Source organism: Canis lupus, chromosome 14 (assembly GCF_048164855.1).
Source record: "Canis lupus baileyi chromosome 14, mCanLup2.hap1, whole genome shotgun sequence".
Classification (NCBI taxonomy): Eukaryota; Metazoa; Chordata; class Mammalia; order Carnivora; family Canidae; genus Canis; species Canis lupus.
In genome coordinates this window covers 64,898,796-64,919,822 of record NC_132851.1, presented here as the reverse complement: position 1 = coordinate 64,919,822, position 21,027 = coordinate 64,898,796, and the positions used below count along the sequence as shown (strand labels likewise).

Below are 21,027 nucleotides of genomic sequence, written 5' to 3'. Positions count from 1 at the left end.
TGAAGATTGGAATCTCAAAAGTTTCCTTTCAGACAATAAAAAATTATTTCCAGGCTAGGTAAGGTACTGCTAGAAGAAATGATTGGCAATTGATTGCAACTGATTGATGATATTTGGACAAATGGCAAAAGAGTTAATAAGGTGGAACTGGGTATATAAGAAATACCCACATTGAGTGTTAGCAGTTAAGAGTCTTAGCACTAGAGTCAGAAGTTTGGTATTCTAGTTTAGCGTAATAGTAGTGTAGCTTAGATAAGTCACTTCCAGATAATCATACTTCCTTCATGAAAGTTTTAGTGTGAATTAAATGAGATCACATGTAAAGTGCCGAACATTTTGCCTAGAACATGGTAAGGACATTATAGTGCCTTTCATTATCATCACTGCTTTTACTCATGGTATCATCAGATGGTGGCAATAATTAATTTAATTTAATCTTCAATGGAAAGAGCCAAACATATCCCTGCTGATTTTTCTCAACTGATTCTGAATTGAGCCTCAAAACCCAGCTCTGAATGGTGCATTATTTTCCATGTTTGTTTTTTGCAGAAGTGGTCAGAAGGGTGGACAGCCCAACATTGCTTGAAAGAGTGCAACCTTGAATTCAACTGGAAGGTCTGAATAGATGTACATTTTTTCTTATCTATTTATTTATTTTATTTTTAGCTTATTGAGCTGAGTATATATTTTAGCCAAAATATGGAAAATTTTACTTTGGTTGAGTTGACAGACTTTTCAAAGTAATGAGAGAGACTTGATTTGATTGTGTGCACTATATTACATATTTGATTTTTGTATCAGGAAAAGATGCAGAAATAAGACAGAATTGTAGATCTTATTCTAGCAAAGTCTTTCTTGCATCTATCTTGTAAATAAGAAGGTAAAATTAGTCTAGTTACAGTATGGGTAATCACAATTCATAATCAAACACGATTCATCTGATGTCCAAAATTTTCAGCTTTATATTTTACATGAATTGTTAAGATTCTATTGTCAGTTAATTTGTGGCAAGGACTTTTGCAGCTAGCCATCCAGATGGTAGAGACACTAGATAGAGAACATATTTTGAAATTCTTCCTGCATTTTAGACAATGCTGTTCAGTGCTTATTTTCCAAGATAAATGTATTATTAAGATAATCACTTTCATCAAGAACGTAGTTATAGGCCTAAAACATTTCAAGATGGATTAGAATGCAATATTTATTATACGTGATGTTTTGAAACTTACAAAAACTAAATAGCGTTTTTAGAAACTAAAAATCGGAACAAAGATTAGCCTAAATGGTCACTTTTATACATACATACGAAGTAATAACATATACATATATGCTAGGCACTATGTTGCAATTTATATATTATTTCATCTAATTTTAAAGACAATTTTATGAGGATTATTATCTGCATTTGACATATGAGAAAACCAAAGTCTTAATACACTAGGTCAGTAGTTTCCAAAATGTTAACTATGTACTATTTTATTTTATTATTATTTTTTTATGTTCTATTTTATTATGTAAACACTCATGAATGCACACCATGAGCATAAGAACTAGAGCTTTATCACTATTATCAAATATACCTATGTTCCTTCACGATTCTGTTCCTCTGCTTCCAGAGTTAATTACAATCCTAAACTTTATTCTTGCAGTTAGAACTGTAGCTATTTTCCAAAGCCAGACTAGACACTAATTTATTTGTGACATTTTTTGAGTTTATATAAAATTGCATCAATGTTTTGGCAGTCATTGACTTAATGTAAACATGGTAAGCATAATTCTCGGATTTTGTACTTCCTGCTCAGAATTCATCAATTGGTTTTGTGGTTTTAATTTAGTATTTATGCATGATTTCTTTTTTCTTTTTTTTTACCTTCTCCATCTGCTTAATTCTGCCTTCTTCTTTTTTTAAAAATATTTTATTTAAATTCAATTTGCCAACATATAGTATAATACCCAGTGTGCATCCCATCAAGTGCCCTCCTCAGTGCCCATCACCCAGTTACCCCAACCCCCCGCCCACCTCTCTTTCAACTACCCTTTGTTCATTTCCCAGAGGTAGGAGTCTCTCATGGTTTGTCACCCTCTCTAATTTTTCTCACTAAGTTCCCTCCTTTCCCTTATAATCCCTTTCATTATTTCTTATATTCCCCGTATGAGTAAAACCATATGATAATTGTTTCTCTGATTGACTTAATACATTTAGCGTAATACCCTCCAGTTCCATCCGTGTCAGAGTAAATGATAGGTATTCATTCTTTCTAATGGCTGAGTAATATTCCAAAGAAGGCCACATCTTCTTTATCCACTCATCTTTCAATGGACACCAAGGCTCCTTCCACATTTTGGCTATTGTGGACATTGCTGCTATGAACATTGGGGTGCAGGTGTCCCATCGCTTCACTACATCTTTATCTTTGGGGTAAATACCCAGTAGTGAGTTGCTGGGTCATAGGGTAGCTCTATTTTTAACTTCTTGAGGAACCTCCACACAGTTTTCCAGAGTGGCTGCACCAGCTTGCATTCCTACCAACAGTGCAAGAGGGTTTCCCTTTTTCTACATCCTTGCCAACATTTGTTGTTTCCTGCCTTGTTAATTTTCCCCATTCTCACTGGTGTGAGGTGGTATCTCATTGTGGTTTTGATTTGTACTTCCCTGATGGCAAGTGATGCAGAGCATTTTCTCATGTGCTTCTTGGCCATGTGTAGGTTTTCTTTGGAGAAACGTCTGTTCATGTCTTCTGCCCATTTCATAACTGGATAGTTTCTTTCTTGGGTGTTGAGTTTATCAGTTCTTTATAGATCTTGGAAAGTAGCCCTTTATCTAATGTGTCATTTGCAAATATCTTCTCCCATTCTGTAGGTTGCCTTTTAGTTTTGTTGACTGTTTCCTTTGCTGTGGAGAAGCTTTTTATCCTGATGAAGTCCCAACAGTTCATTTTTGCTTTTGTTTCCCTTGCCTTCATAGATGTGTCTTATAAGAAGTTACTGTGGCCAAGTTCAAAAAGGGTGTTGCCTGTGTTCTCCTCTAGGATTTTGATGATTCTTGTCTCACATTTAGATCTTTCATCCACTTTGCGTTTATCTCTGTCTATAGTGTAAGAGAATGGTCCAGTTACATTCTTCTGTATGTGGCTGTCCAATTTTCCCAACACCATTTATTGAAGACTTTTCTCCAATGGATATTCTTTCCTGCTTTCTCAAAGATGAGTTGACCATAGAGTTGATGGTCCATTTCTGGGTTCTCTATTCTGTTCCACTCATCTATGTGTCTTTTTTTTTTTACACATGATTTCTTGACAATCATTTACTTTGTGCTGATTTGATGAGGAAAATTCAATTTAGTACTACACTTTAAAATAATTTTCTTGAAACTCCAAAATTTAAAATTGAGGAGGAATAACATCAAATATGCTTTCTCATAATTTTTTCAACCAGTTTGCTATATTGTCAATGGGAATATTGAGAATACAATAAACCACACATAAAAGCATTCTTCTGCTTATATCTCAGAACTAGCAAATTGCAGAAAACTCTAGCTTTTACTTTGCTTACTCTTACAATATACCTTCAACTTGCCAGTCATTGGCCACAGGTTTTATGTAGAGTTTATCATTCCATATTTTTTGTCTGAATTGTTGATAAAATTGGTAAGATGGCCCTTCCTTCTTCCTTCTTTTCCCTGATCAAATATTTATTGAACACCCAATAAGTGCTGGAAACTACACTCAAATCTGGGGCTGTGAATATGAAAGGATGTGATCCAAGATGTCAGGAGACCACACAATATTAAGAAGACACAAACAAATGTGCTTATTTTTAAATTAATTTAATGAAATATTTACAAAAACAAATGGGTTCCAGAATGCAATGGAAACTTAAGGAGTTTATGTAGGTGCTGTGGGTATCTGGAATTCTGGATTATGATCCCTTGTAACAGGCAGCTGCTGCCTTGAGCATACGTCAGTGGGGAGGGTGAATGCTGAGCATCGACTCTCCCACGTCATCCTTCATGGCCAACAATATCCACACACCGAATTAAGCATATGCATAGCACTTTAATGAAGGCTTGAGTGCAGCTGAGAAAAAAGTATGCAGGGATCCTGGAATAGCTGCTTACATGAGAAAGTAAGGATGTGCTTAAAAACAGAGAGGGATCTGTTGTAAGGACAAAGGGACCAAGTAAGTTGAGGAAGTTGTCCTCACTGGGAGGGGAAGATGAGAGCAAAGATCTAAAGGAAATGAGGGATTGAGCCAAGTAGGTATCTGGTAGAAGAGAATTCCAGGCAGAATAAATAGTCCTAAAAAGGAAACATAGTGAATGTACATTTAAGGAAGAATAAGGAGCCCTGTGTGGCTGGAGTGGGTGAGCAAGGGGGAAAACACTGGCAAAAATGCTGTCAGAGAAAGAACAGGAGACACAACATGCAAAATCTCCTCACTCATTTCCAGGGACTTAATCATTAACTCTGAGAGAGGGGAGCTAATAGTGGATTTAAACAGAGGAGAGTCCTGGTCTGCTATATTTTGAAAGGGCTTTATTGGAAGTGTGTCAAAAGTACACATGGGTGAGCATAAGGATATTAATTAAAACTAATAACGCAGTTCAGGTGGCTGAAGATGGTAGCCCAGACCAGGAGGGTGACAGTGCACATGATTCAACTTTGAAATGAACCACAATATCCTGATGCATTGGATGTGGAATGTGTGAGAAAAAAACAGCAGCTGAGGATAACTTCCAGGTTGGCTTGTAATAATATTCCAGGTGACAGATACATGGGTGGGGCAAAGCTACCTGAGTGGCCAACATGGGTCCAGATGCTACTGAGGTGTAAGATTTATAAGAATTGGTGGTTAAGTCATCCTTTTAACTTTAAAGGTGTGTACTTCTCAGTGTAGGACATATGTTTTATGGCCTTTTACTTTATATCAAAAGTCTCCTCATGATTAACCCCATCCTACAGATAACTCTGTACTAGCTGTCTCATTCTCTTGCTCTGAACCATCAATTTCTTATTCTTAAGAATGAAAGCTAAACATGCTCAAACTCTTGTATGTGTGAGAGATTGTAGGAATATATATACTTGTCTCTTTCACAACTCTTTTAAGTGAACCCCTTTCTTTTTCCAGTTGACCTCACATGACTGGGAAAAGTGACATGAGTTGTTAGGGAGAAGTTTTGTTATCTTTGTACTAACCTGGATGTATTATTGTGAGTTCACCAGGAAAAACTGCAAAGTCACAATTATTAAACAATTTTTCTTTTTCTCACTATCCCCCCTTCACAAGCCTTTTGGCCTGCCCTTATTCCCTGCATCCTCGCACCTAGAGCTTTGTCATTACTCTCTGGTGGACCAGATCCTGCCCTCCAGAGCCTCTACCACTCCTCCCAAATAAAAATAACCTCCTTCCCCCTCCCCCTGTACTGCAGATAAAATAAGTCATTGATCTAGTTATAGTCTTGATGCTATGATGTAGGAATAATCCAAAGCTGCTACCTATGAGCTTTAAAAAAGAACGTGCAGAACTAAAAGTCATCCCTAAAAGGAAAATATGTGGGGGTTATATTTTATTGCCAACTATCTCTTTTCTCACTTATAGTCTAACTTCCCTGTGTCAGAATTCAATTATTAAATGAAAACATAAAAGATCATCTTTCTTCTTTTGTAGTTAGTGCATATTTCCAACTGCATCAAAATAAAGCAACTAATAGAAATACTTTAGATTAGAAACACAAGAAAGTACAGTGGAATTAGGCCCATTCCTGATTTCTGTATCCAGGAGGCTCCCAGGTCTATTAACTCTGTTCCTTTTAGTCTGAGATACAGTTAAGTGCTGGGTGGCTTCATTACAGATAGAAAGACTTGCCTAGAGAGGGTAGGAGGTTTCTCAACATATTGAGTAGAATCATAAAAAGGGATCAAGTGTGTCTGACTCAGTCCAGTGTTTTCTAAAGGCAGACCACTCTTAGATGTTTAAATTTAAAGCCAAAAATCTCCAAATACACCCAAACACAGGGACTGTGAGGAAGTCAGGCCCTTTGGGAAAAATGTATAAGTGCTGTAAACTCTTGAACAAGTGTTAAACATAAGCCAGCATTATGCTGACATCTTAACTTTGTTTACCATAACAGAAAACTAAGGCAATTGAGGGGCAGAGCATCAGAGGTTGCACTTCCATCATCTTGAGATTAAACTAAGATAAGTGCCAAGTTATTGGCATTTCCAAAAAGAGAAGACAACATAGGAACAAAGAAATGCAAGCCAAAGAACTTTAAAGTGAGCATCTGGATAACAAATAACTGGTTTATAATCTACAGAATACTTAGAAAGAAATGTCTTTCTATAGACAAAAAAAGACATTTTGCACACTTTCTCTTTTAAAGAATTGTAATTTTCACTCTCCTAAAATCAGAACCTAAGGTAATGCCTTGGATGCTGGCAGTTCGTCTGTTAACTGATGATCCAGGAACCCCGAGCAGGAACCCAGAGCAAGTTGTCAAAGCTTAGCATCCTGCGTTCCAGAAGTACCAAATCTGCAAGACGGTAGCCGAGCTTGGTGGTGGGAGAGGTCAGAACTCCTCCTCCTCCCTATTTTCCCTATTTATGTATGTATATACCTGGTCCTGAAAGTCAGTGCCCCCCCTTTTATTGTCATCATCCCTGAATTGACACAATCCACGTAGAAAATAGCAATAGTTCTTACCAAAGTCTATCTACAGTGTCACAGAGGAGAATCACATGGTCTGGGTTGGAGCAAAACCTAGAAGTCTATTCTACTCAATTATCTCCTTAAGACCCTCCTCATATTCCCTTCTCCCAAATCTCTTCTCTCTGTCAATCCCAAAAACCTTATTAAAAATCTTTAGAGCTGAAAAAAAAAAAAAAAATCTTTAGAGCTGGCTCACTTAGCTTTCTTCTCAATTCTTTTATCTTCCCCCTTTTTAGCTTTCAATGGGCTTTCCTCAGATAAGTTCGATAATGAAAATAAATCTGGGTTTTATCTCCTTCTAAGCTTCCCAAGTAGTTCTCCCTCCTACCAACAGAACAAAAATCCTGGAATGTGCTAGCTCCATTCTTAGATGAAAGAGGAAGAAACACAGAGCATACTTCTTCCTAGACATGCTTGTTCTTGTCATACCTATTTACATTGAACAAACTCAATTATACAATTAATTCTTATGTTATTCTTATGTATACATAACTGTGGATGCTAAGTAGGCAAATGACATTAATGTGCAGAGGGATACACTTCACTATTGTGTGCTGGTCTCAGCCTATCAATAACTCATGTTGTGGCTGGACCAGCCCTGTGGTTCTCAGTATGATTGCAAGATGCCCTCCATAACAACCATCAGGAAGCTTTGGAAAAAAATAAAAGGTTTATTACTTATAAGTGCTAGAAACTACATGGTGCACTTGGGGCCACACTACATACTGCTTGTCTTTTGAAAGATACTTGACAGATGAGGTAAGTAAATTACATCTGAACAGGGCATTCCAATCCAATAAATGGAATTTGGTCTCCAGCATTTATAATGTAAATCTTACCATGAAAAATAATTTTAGCTTTTTCACATCCTTTAAGTAGATGGCAAAAGTTTGTCAAGCATTTGGCAAGAATGATGGATTGTTACACACACACACACACACACACACACACACACAGAGGACAAGCGCCTGCGGTTCTGCTTTTATTGAGGTCAACGGTAGGGGCTTAGGGTTTTGCAGGCTTGCTCTGTATTGGTGAGTTTAAAGCATAAGAACAAGAATTTCAGGCACAAGAAGAGAATAAACAAGGGCCCAAATGATCAGTTACTGGAATCAATCAAGATGTCCAAAATAGGGAGCCTTGGGGCGCCTGGGTGGCTGTTGGTTAAGTGACTGACTCTTGATTTCAACTGAGGTCATGGTCTCAGGGTTGTAAGAAAGAGTCCCACTCCAGGCTCCTTGCTGGATATGGAGTCTGCTGAATATTCCTCTCTCCCCCTCTGTCTCCACCCCCCATCCTTGCTCTCTCTCTTTCTCTCAAATAAATATAGAAATAAATCAAACCAAATCAAATCGGGAGCCTCAAGAGGAGGTACTTAGCTCTTTATCTAGCATGTAGCTGGCCATGTGTTTGTCGGAAACAGCCATCCTTGAAGGAGATGCCTCTTTGAATTGGGTGCTGGGCAAGCAAAGCTTAAGTCAGGCACTCGCATTACGAAAAAGAAAAGCTGACTCTCTGGAGCTTACACTACACCCTAAGATCTCAGTGCTGTAACTAACTCCTAATTTGGAAACAATCCTTAGAAAAGGAAAGAACCAAATATCAAGTGAGATTGTGTGTCCATTACCCAGGTAGAATAGGATTAAAAATACGAATTGAGCTGAAGTGCAGGAAAATAGACATATATTTCTTATTTCTTGTATACCCGTGATTATGTACTGAAATTTGTTATCCATTTAACTACAAATTGCATTACTGAATTGGTATTTTAGTTGAAAATTTAGCCAATGTTAATAAATGATGTGCATTCCCTCAAGCATTACCCACACTTCTTTACTGCTCCAAAGATGCCAGATCTTACCTTTCTCTGCCTTCATACCTTGTATGCACACCTCAGGGAATGAGTGGACTGGGGAGGTTCTGCTGCTACCAGCAGTTATGTCTTCTTGTAGAGTCCTTCTTTGAGGACATTCTATTTTCCCTGACTCTTTTATTACCTGATTTCATCTGACTGTGGTGCCAAGTGGACTCCATCTCTATAAAATCCAAGCTGACCTCCTAGAAGTCTTGACAGGTGATCTGATTAACTCCAAGCTAAGGCTGAGACTGCATATTAAAACTCCCATGAAGCCACTGGTCACACATGGCTTCAGGAAGCTCAAGGGCATCCCTCAAGTTCCTGACAAATCTTTTCCAAAAGAGGTCTTTGCACAATATATGACTTCTCTTTAAGTTTCTGTCTGGCCGAGACTCTTCCTCATTTTTAAATGCATCATGTAGATATAGGCATCTCCCCTTCCAGAGTAGGACAACCTACCTTTGTCTTACCTCTCAGTATTTTATTTACTAGTAATTGAATATGTGTCTTTATTATTTATTTTTAAAGTAGCCCAATATAGGGCTTGAACTCATGACCCTGAGATCAAGACCTGAGCTGAGATCAAGAGTCAGATGCTTAACTGATTGAGCCACCCAGGCGCCCTTAGATATGTATCTTGAGACTGCCAAGAAACTGGTATTTATATTCAAGATGACTGTCTTTTTTTTATATATTTATGTCCTTATCAGTCAGCTTGACTTGTCTAGAGTCATACCCTATAAATTGTAATTCTTTGCTAAAATGTACAGGACTTTTTACATTCCATTATCTCTGACCATTCAATTTAAAGGTGAAATTGGTGGCCTATAGTGAATAATATTCCTACCTATATGGCATCTTCTTTTGAAGTCCTCAGGAGAGTGATGCATTAATTATAGAGCATTCTAACATGAAATGTGTAACATATTTTATAGAACCTCACTTTCCCTGCCCTCAATATTTCTGTTATTGTACATTTGACTAACATTTATTTAAAAAGTCATGTAAGATCCCTAAAACAGTTTAGCAAAAAGAAAGCGACATAAACATTAACAGTCCTTGCAAATAACAATCCAAACCGTTCTCTAAAAGAAAGTCTGCATGTTTATTCCAAAGGAGATGTTTCCTGGCAGCCATTAGCATAGGTAGCTGCATCTTTAAATGAGGATCATTTTGTATCACTGAAGAACTAAAGTCTAAAGGAAATTAAAGGCTTTTCTAACTACTTCATGTCCCTGTTGGAATATAAAAACATACCTGAACAACCACAGCATTTCCATAAGCCAGTAAAAGGATGACTCAGAAAGTTAAATATCCAAGCCACAAACCACTTACATATGAATTTTTAAAAATTATGTAAAAGTCCTATTTTTTAAAGTATTCATATAATTAGAAATGTATTGTGCAAAAGTCGTTTAATCCCTGACTCTTCCCTGAAATGTCTCAAGGAAATTCACTGATTTCAAGAAATAATGTTCTGAAGGATATTTTAGAGTTCCAACAGATTTATTACAATGACAGTAAACCTTCTTTGCCGTTTGCTTTCTCTGATGTCCTAACACAGAAGAGAATTTCAGATAAGGACTTTTTGCTAGTAGGCATTCTAGTATGTTGCTTGCAGTTCAGTGATGTGCAAATCCCAACGTGTTTGACTTCAGCCATATTTGTGGCCACTTACCCAAATTCCTCATATTGTGGCCTGGACTCTGATTATTTCTATCAATCCAATGGTTGGTTCAAATTTCTACACATTTGAGTTGATTAATTATGTTGGACATAGGCCTTGAGCAAAACCAGATGAAAGGAATGAACTACATTGTGGTTGATTCGGTGGCCCATGGAAATAGCAGAAAGTGCCAAAAACACAATGGGCAGCAGAGATCCAGAATAGTAATATCATACCTGACACCAAGCATGTTATCTCGATTGAATTGTTCCTTAATGCAAACTGATCTTGATATTAATTATGAAACTTTGATTTCAAAATATGTATTGTGAATGAAGAAGGTACAACTAGACTATTCCTTTGTAGCCACTGAAATCTTAAATGAATGAATTTCTGCCCTGAGTGTAGAAGTAATTTCTATCCTTGAAGGCAGAGAAGTTCTCTTTAAAATATATCTATTGTATATTTTCCATAAGGCAAGCAAAGCGGGAGTTACAAAGATCTGTCATTGAAGACAGGGTTCAGGGTGTAGAACGAGAGAGAAGTTTTATATTAGATATTAGATATTAACAGAGTTGCAAAGAGCTCCAAAGTATCTTCAAACTGTATATATATATTTTTTTCTTCAAACTATATTTTATACTCAGTAGCCTCGTTATATATAAAACAGAGCAAATTAATACTGTGCAAAGTAATATTGAATAGATTCATAATATTACCCAACTCTTAAGGCTGTTATGAGGATTAACTGCATTATTACAGGCAAAATGCTCAAACTAGTACTTGACACATATTAAATGTTGGCAATCATTAGCACTTAGCACTTGTTATCATCATGGAAACTCCACACTTCCCTTTCTTCTTTAGTTTCTGTAGTAGTAGTTACTATTTAGTAGATGCTTACTATATACCACACATCCTTTTTATTTTTTTCAGGATTTTGCTTATTTACTTGAGAGAGAGTGCATAAGCAGGGGAGAGAGGCAGAGGGAGAAGCAGACCCCCTCGCTGAGCAGGGAGCTCAACACAGGGCTTGATCTGGAGATTGCAACCTGAGCCAAAGGCAGCCACTTAACTGACTGAGCCACCTGGGCGCCCCTATATCACATAACTTATCCCAAGTAATATTTCATTAGTCCTTCCTATAACTCTACTTATAATCCCAATTTATGGATGGGAAATTTAGCATTCAGAAACTCAATCATTTGCTCAATTTCAGCTATAGTAAAACAAGACTAAAATTTGATTTCTACTTTTCTTCTAAACCACACCATGGACAAAGATCATTAATGGAGAACTGTTAACATTAACAAAAACATTAATGGTTTTACTGTCTGGAGAACTGGCCCTTTCTATCCCCCCTTCACTCCCTTTAGGTTAAGAGAGAAACCTACTCTAACTTGCAGGGTACTGGAAAAATACACAAAGTGAATTAAATGACTGTTTCTAATATTTCCTCCCTGTCTACAGCAGGCCTGTAGAAAAGATGGAGTTCATGACCCTCAGGGAATGAAGAAAAAGTATTTGAGCATTAGATCTCCCATATTCAATGGTTTGTAGAAAAACCTCTATTTCTAGGTGTATCATGTCACATTGATTCCAAAGCAATGAGCATTCAGGAGAGGACTGGAGAAATGTGATCCAGGAAGACAGAGGTGAATGAGGCTACAGGTGAGAGGCATGCCCTGCTTGGGCAGAGCCTTCACCACTGCCCTGACCAGCCTACCCTTTGTCAGGCTCCTCCCTATGTCTTTCTTAAGTAAACTAAACATGATTAAAATGGGTTTTAACAATACTCAACTCTCCTTGTAAATGATAGCTCTGTTTATTTTTATTGTTTTAAAACTTGAATATGTCTGCTGGAGTAGGTGTGTGTACCCATATACGTGTATATGCTTTTTTTTTTTTTTAAGATAATGATTGGGTAAAATTTATCGAACAGTTAACTATTTGCAAGGACTGTTCATACAGTACGCTATTTCATTTAATTAATTTCATTTAATAACTTATTATTTCATTAATCTTTAAGGCAGCTCTATGAAGTAGTTACTATTATTATCCCATTTTTATGGATGAAGAAACTGAAGCCCCCAAGAATTTTAAGTAAAATGCCCAAGCTCATGAAGCTAGTAGAATATATGAGGTGTAAAGCTAGTAAAAATGAGAAGCCAGACAGCTAAATGCAAATCTTCAGTTTTTATGCATTATGTTAGACTGCTTTCCATGGTCTTTAGAAAATTGGGAAAATAATTCAGAAATAAATGTCACTCATAATTACATTGTTAAGAGATAATAATTCTCTATATTTTTATGCTTTGTGCACATACAGAGTATTATGCCAGGGCAAAGTTTTCATTTTGGTCATTTGATGTATTGTAATGCACAATTTAAAATATTTTAAGTTGTTTGAATATTATGACTTCATTTTCTACAGTATATCTTATTTACTTAACTATTTCCCTGTTTTAAAGAATTCATATAGCTCTCATTTTTAACCATAAAAGTATCACACTGATATCTTTGTGTTTAACGTTTTTTATTTAGTTACTTAAGGTTGTCTTTTGGGATATATTCCTAGACATGTAATTCCTGTGTCAAAGACATGATTTTGCTTCAAAGGTCCAGATCCTTTTGAATTAAAATGTATTTAGAACTTCTCATGACAGTTTCTATTCTTTCTACTTGTTGACCCCTTAATTATTTCTCTGTAGTGGCTTTACCCCCCAAAGAATTCCAAATTTCTAGTCATTTAGAGGACAAGTTTTTTTTTCCAAATGGGAGCCAGCTATTTACTTCAACTCCTAGCTTAACAAATTAGTGTTTGCAACTCTTACACTGTGTTTTCTCCCAAGTCAACCATTTTTACTCCTTCTTGTAGTCACTCCAGTCTCTCTCCTCTAACCTTTCATTTTTTCCCTGCCCCACAATATTATTAAAATGTGGCTTCTACTTCCTCATTTCAACTAGATCGATTGTTTTCCTAATTTCTCTGGTGGCTGGAAGCTTTTTGTATTTTTTGTGTTTTTTTGAGCAATAGGATCTTGCACTTGAGGATAGCTGTGTGTCCTCCCAAGTCCCCCTCTTCCTCTGGCTGCTGGGCTCTGTGGCCAGGCTTTTACTTGGGATTGTGTGACTTTCATCTCTAGGCAGGAGGGACAGGAATAATCTTCCTCTTCCAATCCACAAAATGTCTCTCAGTCATGACCTGAGAAGAATTCAAGATCCTGGAGATGAGTAGAACCATGATCATTCTCAACACTGTAAGTTAGCACTTAACAAATTCTCCATGAAGAAATAAGCTCCACTTTTCATTTGCACACTTGGTGCTAAATCTACATTGCAAACAAAAGATAGGCTAACACAGGTTAGTTAGCTGGCAAACAGATCTCACCTTTTAATGAAAGGACCAAGACGTGGGGCACCTGGGTGGCTCTGTAGCTGAGCATCTACCTTTGACTCGAGTCATGGTCTCAGGGTCCTGGAATTGAGTCCAGCATCAGGCTCCCCTGGGGGTGGGGAGGCTGCTTCTCCCTCTGCCTGTCTCTGCCTCTTTCTCTGTGTTTCTCATGAATAAAAAAATAAAATCTTTAAAAAAAAGAAAAAAGAAAGAAAGAGAAGAAAGAAAGAAAAGAAAGAAAGAAAGAAAGAAAGAAAGAAAGAAAGAAAGAAAGAAAGAAGAAAGAAAGAAAGGAAAGAAAGAAAGAAAGGAGAGAAAGAAAGAAAGAAAGAAAGAAGAAAGAAAGAAAGAAAGAAAGAAAGAAAGAAAGAAAGAAAGAAAGAAAGAAAGAAAGAAAGAAGAACCAAAATGTGCTCTGTGAGTTGCAAGATAACCACGGGAACCTGCAGAAGACCACGAAGGCTAACTGTATTGTCCATGACAGCTTTGTATTTTGATGCGTACCAGTATTGGCCTTATAGAAATAGAGGTCAGAGGAGTAGAGTCCCATGTATTAAGGTAAGGACTAGGAGATGGAAATCAGAAAATTTGAGGTCTAATCCCAGCCATGACAATGATTTCACGTATTTGACAAGTGATTTTGACTTTTGTTTCTCAATTGTAAGTGCTAATTTGAGGGAAATGACACTACAATACCAAGTGTGAACTGTGAGGAAAATTATAAAACAGCCCATCTAGTCAATTCTTCACCTGCAGAAGAAGTAGGACTAGACAAAAAGTCACTGCTCAAACTGCAACCCACGCCAGCTTTTCAGTGTATATGCTACAACATTCATATTTGCAAGGCTTTTTGAATTAATAAGATAATACTCATTAGAATATAACAATTGAAACCATTCTAACATGTTGGCCAAGTGGTAGAGGCAGTGACAGAGATCAAAGGCTTGTGAAAATAAGAACTGATGACTTTGCATCTCTTAGATTTTTCATTTCCCGAAATAAGAAATGGCAGGCTCATTCCATCAACTACATGTTGATGGATTTTTGGAAACATGGACAAAAGAAAGTCTATCTTTTTCAAAGCTCTTTTTAATATTTATTTCTAACCATTAATGAAATTTCTTAACAAAGGAAGTATCTTGGCTGCACAAGGGGACAGGGAACACAGCAAAGAGGTGATGGAATATTTTAGGGACAGACAGCCAAGAGCTTGGAAGGCTTAAAAGTCACTGAAACAAGCAGGGCTTGATTGTCTAGGATCAAACACTTGATCTTAGATAAGAAAAACTAGACCCTAAAATGGAATAAAGTATGGAATATATTTTAATTTGAAGCCCAACAGACTAAGTAAAATATAAATACTATTTTGAATGAGATATTGCAACAGAAAGTTCCTTAGAAACTAACGCATTACATAGTTTACCAAAGAGGCATGTCATTACTGACAGAGGGAATCCTCTTACTTCCAGCATGCTAATTAATTATTACTCTAACGAGAAAGAGAAAAATAGATCTATATTAATTGCTTTCCAAGGGCCTATTGAATCAGTACCTGGAAAAAATACACTGAAGAGGAAATTCACATCTTTCTGCTTGACAAAGAAGTAGGAAAATGAAATATTAGGCTGCAGGTCCCGATGCGTATTTTATGTCATCAGTTTTCAACTTATACGTAGATTGTATTCTGAAAACTTTGAACCAAGTTGGTTTGTTAGTATTCGAAATATTTTTTCCTCTAGAAATAATGTTCTGAATTCATAGAATTCATAGAATAACCCCTGTCCTGGCATACCCCCAATACATACACACACCTACATACACACAAAAACTCACACTCTTTCAAATAGGAGGCAACATGATGTTAACATAGGTTTTATTTAAGGGAGCATGGTAATAACCCACCTGTAATTATTATGGCTAAATTAGCGACCTTAGAAAAACTGCTTAATTTCTATTATTTTCATTTTTTTCACTTGAAAATAAAAATAGGGGCTCCTGGGTGGCTCAGTTGGTTAAGCATCTGCCTCTTGATTTTGGCTCAGGTCATGGTTTCAGGATTGTGACAACCCTGAGTCTGGTTCTAAGTTTAGGATTTTCTCACCGCCTGCCCCCTTTAACCCCCCACACCCCCCCTCCATTCATACATGCTCTAGCTCTCAAAAAAAGGAAAAGAAAATTATAAATTTTCATAGGGTGGTTAGTTAACTTCCTCATAGGGTGGTTGCTTGTGAGCATGCTGTAAGGCAAGGTAAGCAAAAGTTCTTTTTACATTGCTATATCCTACAAAATGTCAGTTATTAATGTACTCTAGTGCTCTATGATTCAGCTACTCTTTGGATTAAGTCTCCCTTCATAAATGATGTGGGAAACAAATGCTATTTAAAATGTTTCTATAGGGAATCCCTGGGTGGCTTAGTGGTTTGGTGCCTGCCTTTGGCCCAGGGCGTGATCCTGGGGTCCCGGGATCGAGTCCCACGTCGAGCTCCCTGCATGGAGCCTGCTTCTCCCCTGCGTGTGTCTCTGCCTCTCTCTCTCTCTGTGTCTTTCATGAATAAATAAATAAAAAATCTTAAAAAAAATAAAATGTTTCTATAGAGGAAAATGCATAGTGTGTCAAGATAGGCTACTCTCCTGTAGGTCAGGAGAGTAACACTCCCAGCTGTGGTGTTGCCAGCCAGCCATCTGGCCAACAGAAATATTTCTTCACTGTCTCCCCTCCCTTTCCCAGCTGTAGTGATCACTGCTTCCCGAAAGCAGTATCTATCTGTTCTCACTCTTTTGGTGGGTGGTGGGCCCTTGCTCTGTGTTTACCATCTTATCCTCCTTATTTTCATAACTTCCATAAAACTGTCATGAAAGTTTTATAACTTCGTGTGAGATTTGTTTCTTCGGTTAGATTCGAAACCCCTGGGAGGCAAGAACCACCTTCCCATCTGTAAATCAGAGTACCCAGCAAAAAATCTAGGCACAAAATTGCTGCTTGGCAAATGCTAAGTGAGAATAAGAGGGCATTTTCCAGGTGACAAGAATGCTATATCATAAAGCCAGAAGGTTAAATGGCCTTTAATGGGTATTACCTAGATTATAATGACCACATTGAGAAAGAAGGAAAGGCAGAAAGACCCAAACCACAGGGACAAGTGCAAAGATCTATAAGCAATAGTCAAGCCTGAAGGCACTTGAGAAGCAAGTCAGATAATCTAATTTTTTAGTAATAGTAATTTCTTAAGAAACAAAGACGTGCCATATGTCAGAAGCTTAGAAAAAGAATATCTTTTTAAAAATGGGAAAAGAAATCAAGCAGGAAAATAATTTTCAGGAGAGGAATTTTATGTTAATGGTATACCGAATAAATTTCCAGAATTAGATGGTTCAGGCTGCCAGGTAGGGTCTAATTCATCTTGTTGTTTGCACCTCTGTCTTCCTCATTTTGAATTGTGTCGACTCTGCTAAAAGATTAAATCATAATTACAAAAAGCAAATATTTTTAATATGTACTATATGCCAAATCTATTTCATCTGCTTTATATGGATTATTATATTTAATCATTGCATTAATGTAATGATTCAGGAATTTGGGGGGAAACCTCAACTCAGAAGTGTTAAATAAAAAAATAGTAAAATAAAAAAAAAAAAAAAAAAGAAGAGTTAAATAACTTGCCCACTGATTTACTGAATTACATTGGCTTACACTGCTCGCAAATGGCAGGTCCAAGATTATTCCTCAACTCAACAATCGTCATTCCTAAAGCAGCTCTCTTAACCACTGTACTGTAACACCTCCCATACTTGAAGAAAACTATTCCCTTGGGGTGGTCTACTTCTGTGTCTTTTGATATGGAAAAAAGAACAAAAAAATGCCCCTTCCTCCAAACTAACATATATGCTGTCCTCTGCCCCAGAGCCATTATGATCATCCCTTATACTTTCAACCCCCAACTATCTGTTGGCCCTTCCTTCTTTCCCATTTTTCCACACTGTATCCAGTTGAAAACATTGCACAATGGTTCACTGGCCCATTAGCGGTCTGTGGTTAATTTTGGTTAGACATCAGTGGGAGTCAGATAACAAGAGGTCTGGCAAGTGAAGGCATTGGGTTAGTTTGGTTCTACTTTTGTCTTTCTCTGAGACCCATAATTCTTGGCCCAGAATAGTGGCTAATCTTCTGCCTGGCTTCTTGCCACAATAGTCTTTGAAGCTAAGGTCAGGGAATGTGGCTTTTCCTCTTCCAGAGAAGATATGGGAGGCAGCTTGAAAAAGTGTGGGGGTGGGGGGGCAGAGGGCAGTCCCAGGGAGGCAACTTCTGGTATGCGCTCAGTGTGTGTGGGTCTAGCTACTTGACATAAATTATTTCTGATCTTCACAAACAACCTTTTGAGATGGGAAGCATTCTCATGATCTCAGGAAGAAACAAGGTGGCCTTAGTTTTAGAAAAATGCCCCCATTCACACTACTTTAAAGGACAGAACAAGAATTCACTTCAGGTTCACCTGATTCTAATCTGCTCTCTGCACTGTCAGTTGCATCCCAAGGGCTGGGAGTCAACCAGGGTAAGGATTTACAGGATTACAAACTCCTTGCGCAAACACTTTTTGATAAAGAAACTATCCTATTGTGAGTCATCACTAGGTACCAGGCTCTTTGCTGAGCACTTTCCATGTGTTATCTACATTAATTCCACACAACTCTATGAAATAGATACTGTTGTTATTTCTAATTTACAGAGAAGGAAAAAAGAGTCTTAGGAAGATTAAAAAACAGTTTACCTGGGATTGGACACCAGGTAATCTGGTCCCAGACATCCTACTCCCGTCTCTCAAGGGCCCTTTACAGATAGAGCACAAACTAGATGTTTTTGTTTAACACCTTTGTCACTATATGTTGTGTGTGTATATAAATATTTATGTAGTGCTTATTAAAATGTCAGGCAGTGTCCTAAATCCATGATGGGAATTCCTGGATTTAATCCTCACAACAATCCTGGGAAGTAGCTACCATTATCATCCCTGTTTTACAGATAGGGAAAATAAGGCACAGCATGGTAAATCATTTGCCCCATGCCACACAGCTATCAAGGGGCAGGATTCTCTGCAGAGACCATGCTTCCATGCTCACTGAGCTCAGCTGCCCATTGTCATTCCTATTGTTGACAGAGCTCCGTTCCTAAAACTTGGAGTCAGTCCTGCTCATCCCCCACTTAAAGACCTGCAATTTCCCATTATTTGTGACACAAATTAAAAAATATGCTGCTCAGCATTCAAGTCTCTTCACAATTCGGCTCTCTCTTGCCATTCTACCTTCATTTCTCCTTTTGATTAGCTTGGTCTGTCTACTTTAGACCAACTTTCACCCTTAAATTAGCCTAGCCAGTCGTATTCAGGTACTCGTGATTTTCTTCTCAGACTGGAAATATCTCCTTCGTTTTCCAGATCCGAATCAATGTTCAAATTCTCTTCTCCACTCTCTTTCCACTAAGCTTTCCTTGGTTCCTCTTCACAGAGCGATACTTGCTGCCTTCCAGACTTATGTATACCTGCGGAATGCTGTGCCTCTCACTCTGTCTTGCTCTTATACCGTGATGCTTGTTCTTCTCCCATTTGGTTGAGCCTCTGGATCCCTTTACGTTAAGGACTGTGTCTTATTACCATCCCCTAACAGTTCCTAGTATTTAGTGCAGGTTGTTGGCACTCATAAATATCGCTGAATGAATGAGCGTACGTAAAAGTGAATGAAAGTGTCGAACATATTTTAAGCTTTAAGAGAAAAACAGTAGAACTTCTAAGTGCTGTGGAACTAGATTGATTTTCAGGGTTAACAAAAATCATTTCTGTACTGGGTGCATTTTTCCGATAAAAGTACAGCAATATTTTCTGGTTTTGATAGAACTGGCACATCAGAACTGTCAACTTGTTCAACCAGAATTTGATGCAAAGGAGTTGTTGTTCCTTAGTTGGAGAGATGGATGACGTTTTAAAAATATAATTCAAGAAGTTGATATTATATTTTAACTCTATGATTTTTTTTTTATACTATCTTTCTGGCTGTCTTACAACAGTGTAGGATTTATCTTTGAGGACTGTTTAAGAGTAGCAGAGGCAAACTCTTTCTGATAATACTTTAAGCCATAGCTCTTACCACTCTTAGGAAACACCTTATACATTTCCCGGTTGCTTTCCTTTGCTCTTGCCCTTCGCTCTGTCCAGATGTTCATTTTCCTTGCCATGCCCTCACCTATCACCTCATGCCCAAATTCTTAGTCACCGAGGGCCATTTAAGATGTTCCATTCTCCACAAACTGTCTAGAGAAAAATTAATCTACTTATTCTCTTCTACCAAAACATGGTGTGTTTTGCAATTATAATAGCATTAATCAGGTCTGCTTACTTCTCTATCTCTCCTAGTGGCTTGTAAGCTGATTGTAGGTAGGGATCCTGGCATTTAGTCCCATGTCATACCACTTTTTCTAAGCTATCCTAGCCTCCTCCGTCCAGTTCCCTTAGCGTGCCAAACTCTTTCCAATGTTAATGCTTTAGAGTTTTGGTTTTCTCTGCCTGTGTGTTAGACACATAGGGGAAACCACAATTTCTTTTCCCTTTTACTTAAAATATGACTACCGAGTAAGAAATTACATTTCTTAGTTGGGCTTTCTTCTAGGTGTAACCGTATTACAAAACTATTTGACACCAACAGGATATGAGCCTAGTAATTATCTCCAACATACAGAGAAGGCACTAATATTATCATTATCCCACTTCATGGGCAAGGTATAGGCTTACAGGGATTCAGTAACTCAGTGCATTAAAACTTACACGTTTGAGTTGAGACTCTTCTATGTTCATGTATCTGTTGTGGGTTTGGTTTGCAAGACTCAGGTGAGCAAAATCCTGACAGTTGTAGGATATCTGTAATTGACAACCAGGTCCTAGTGAATGATGACCACACCAAGGGCAGGCCCACTAGTTCCATGATAGCCTATCCTAATACCCGAACAGCCAACCAAACTTCCTGTACAAGCCTAACGTTCCAGACATCTGTTTAAAGAAGTTCTTCCGAGTGAAAGAAGTCAATCGGCCAAGGACAAACATTATATGGAAAAAAATAAATAAACAAAAAATAAAGAAGTTCTTCCAAGATGACCATCTCCCCTTCCTTCCTGCTGGCTGGAAGCAACCGTAGAAGTTACAGCAGAGGATGATGGAACTGCCCTTCTCAGCCTGGATCCCTACATGACTTTACCAAGCAGAGCTTGACTACTAAGCCTGGACTGTTAAGTGAAAGAGAAATAAACTTTTGTTTTGTTTAGTCATTAAATTTTAGAATCTATGTACTAGCCATTACCCCCATCCAATATGCCCCAGAACATCTTTCTATCAGTAGTAAATCCTACTGGTGTTTCAG

General features: G+C 37.7%; 1 long non-coding RNA gene across 3 annotated transcripts in view; it reads left to right on the top strand.

Annotated features, from left to right (window-relative positions):
• LOC140604217 (uncharacterized) overlaps positions 1 to 21,027 on the top strand; it is a 111,975-nt gene that overhangs the window by 73,865 nt on the left and 17,083 nt on the right. Inside the window, exon 4 of one of the 3 annotated variants that reach the window (XR_012007222.1) lies at positions 550 to 615. The exons of the other annotated variants lie outside the window; for them this stretch is intronic. This is a non-coding gene — a long non-coding RNA (uncharacterized lncRNA). The remainder of the gene's footprint in view (positions 1 to 549; positions 616 to 21,027) is intronic. 3 annotated transcript variants of the gene reach the window in all.